At 33.0% G+C, this 3,168-nt stretch overlaps 1 long non-coding RNA gene across 1 annotated transcript; it reads left to right on the forward strand.

The window, feature by feature from the left end:
* The first annotated feature begins 298 nt into the window (after positions 1 to 298).
* LOC142163588 (uncharacterized) lies at positions 299 to 3,124 on the forward strand. Its single transcript, XR_012694536.1, has 3 exons — positions 299 to 494; positions 2,024 to 2,098; positions 3,013 to 3,124. It is a non-coding gene; the product is annotated as an uncharacterized LOC142163588 (long non-coding RNA).
* The last annotated feature ends 44 nt before the right edge of the window (positions 3,125 to 3,168 follow it).

A 3,168-nucleotide genomic window follows, 5' to 3' on the forward strand; every position in this document is an offset into this window, starting at 1 on the left:
TTGATGATTGAACTCTTCTATTCTTGATCTCTCGCATATGGTGAGAACACGCACTGCATCTTCAGCTGGATAGAAGCCAGATCCCCCAGCGGCAACTCCTACGAGGGATAGAGGTTGAGGCACTACAACAAAAAGGGGTTTTAGCAGCAATTATTTAGCGGCAATAGATCAATTGCCGCTAATTTATTCGCATAAGGCAAATATTAGCGGCCAATGAATATTAATCGGTAAATATTATAGTTTTAGTGGCGATTCAAGAATATAGACGGTGAAGTTTTATTTTTTACTTTTTGTATTCCCTCTGTATTCTAATTTTTCCTCTAAATTCTCTCCCGTAAAAATGTTATACCCTCTCATACCTAGAAATTAGATTAAAGAAAACAATTCATACGGCCACCATCACTTTGCTCTCTAAATTAAATTTTCGGCCAGCATCACTTTGCTCTCTAAATCACCATCGGAAAATAAATTTCTGGCCACCATCAAAATTCTTGGTAAGTATTTCTATTTATCTTTAGGTTTTTAGTTGGGTAGGTCTATGAGTTGATGAAAATTTCTAATTTCTGGGTGTAGGGTTTTGATTGCCAAAGATTTAATTTTTGAATGAGAATTTTCTTAGTATCTTTTCTAATTTGGTATTGGTGGTTTGTATAATTTTTTAGATTCAAGAATCTAATTGCTCCTTCGTGCTTGAGTTTGACTGTATCAAAACTGCCCAAAACGTGATTTTCCGAACTCTTGATATTCCTTGTAGTTGGAGGACCATCTGAACCAGAGCGTTGTGCTTCTGTAATTTCTAAAACGATTGTTAGGTAGTTCTCTGCTAATATCTGCATAGTGCATCTGTTGACTCCAAAATCTTTGAGTCGCGTTTATGAAATAATATCTTAAACAGACATTAAGATTAATTAATTCTGAGATTTCATGTAAAGAACCTATATTTTGGGATGATGAACTCAGGGCTCATGCCGATAGTTCTATTGTGATCACATTGATCGGTAACAAAGCCGATCTAGTCGACTTGAGGGTAGTTTCAACTGAAGATGCAGTCGAATTTGCAGAAAGGCAAGGGTTGTTTTTTCTGAGACATCAGCTCTTAGCGGCCACAATGTAGAGTCAACATTATTGAAACTATTGGAAGAAATATATAAAGTGGTGTCAAGGAAGACTTTGTTGATAGGTTCCGGTGCTCATGGAAATCACATCAAAGAAACCAATAATGGGTTGCTTAAAGGATTGAAAATTGATATTATTTCTGGTTCTAATTTTAAGGTCACTAAGATGAAGAAATTATCTTCTTGCTCTTGCTAATATTACTAGCTTTTGGGATGTTAAAATATATATTTGAATGAAAAGAAACTACGAAATAGATAAATATGACAAGTGTGTCAAAAATGTGCTTATAGATGGGAAGTTTGTCAAGAATTTTGCTTCATCTTAGATTATTTTGGGATGTGGAATGGTTTGTGATCAATAAGTAATATTTTACTACCTATATTAAGCACAAATCTGACAAAAATGACCAAGAACTAAAAACTTTATTAAAGAAAAAGAAGTGTGGGTTCAATGGGATATGAAAGAGGGACAAGGGGCAAAAAAACTAACTGACCTTATCCAAGAGGATAGGATTTGCAATACCATCCTCTCCGGTGCAGATGGATAAGTAAAAATTAATGTTAATTCCACAGTGGTAGTAAAAAAAGAAGAAGATGATTTTCATGGATGCTAATTATGTCCACATGTCATATCGATCCATTAGAGAAACGTCAAGTTTTTGAAACTTTGATGTGAACTATCTCTTCCAAGACATTCAAATCGATTATAAAAAAATAAAAACTTCCCATAGTGCTTCTGTAATTTCTAAAACTGAATTTTTGGTAGTTCTCTGCTAATATCTACATAGTGCATCTGTTGGTTCCAACAGCTATTTCTAATCAGTCAAATGCCTAATTTTTTTACTATTGCTTTAAAAGTTATTGAGACATCGCTGTTGTTTAACTCTCAATCTTTTCTATTTATGTAGGTTTCGAGATTGTTGCTGAAATTGTTCTTCTCGTTCACTTTTTTATCTTCATCATCAAAATATTCTGCTTACCAGGTACCCAAACTCTTGAGCCTAAGCCGATGTGTGATGTCTAACTATGGCAGTTTGTGTGATAATTTTTGTGTCAGCTATGTTGTGATTTGTGATTGGATGCTGTTAAATTGGCGGGCAACTGATTGAATTGATTCCTTTGTTTTCCCTAATGTTATATGTTTACTTTCGATTGTTAAAAGTTATTTATAGCAGACTATACTTAAAGATAATCCTGTTAATTTAAGCATAAAGTAATTCTATTTGAATTGTGGATTTAAATGGATGTGAACTATTCAGTTTGTTAGCTTTCGAGATCTCTTCATGTTAATGCTCTATTTATTTGACTATGTTAATTTTTTCCAAATATATTTGTGACTTGGATTCTGTTATAAAAATATTGTTAGTTCTAGTTTCGCCTTTTGCACTTTAAATCACGAAAGTATTACTCAATGATTGCTATGCTAGGTGAATGTCTTTTAAGATTGCTACTTGTTAAGAAAAAAAATAATCAATTTTAAATCTACTCGTTTAAATATTAAACTCTCCAGCTGGAATGATAAGTTAGTTTCTGTTCACTCACCTACCATAAGTTAGTTGCAATCTGTTGCTTTTTTAGTATTGCAATAGTATGTGGCCTTATTATTCAATTTTATTGCTGCTGTGTAGTATCTCACGGCTTTGTTCCACTGCTTGCCCTTATATGCAGCATTTCCCTATACAGAACACCATGATAAATTAGAAGCACATACTAATGAAAGAACCCATAACTTTCAGAAGGTAGTAAAGTAAATATGAATAACTATTAGGCACAACAGTATTAGCATTTCTCTATTTTTAGCATATCTTTAATTTTATAAACCAATTGGAAGTGAGTTACTTATGTTCAATTTTTTTTGTAATTTGTAAGATGTCATTTTAATATTTCAATGACACAGACGTACACAAGCAAATAGAAACAATAGAGCTAAGCAAACGAGACCTCACATAGGAGGATCCAAAAGTATTGCTACCTTGATGAATGAGCAGGTAAACTTGTGAAAATTACAAACTATAATATTTTAAACATTTTTTCACGCATATCTGATATCATT

Source organism: Nicotiana tabacum, chromosome 8 (genome assembly GCF_000715075.1).
Source record: "Nicotiana tabacum cultivar K326 chromosome 8, ASM71507v2, whole genome shotgun sequence".
Taxonomy (NCBI): Eukaryota; Viridiplantae; Streptophyta; class Magnoliopsida; order Solanales; family Solanaceae; genus Nicotiana; species Nicotiana tabacum.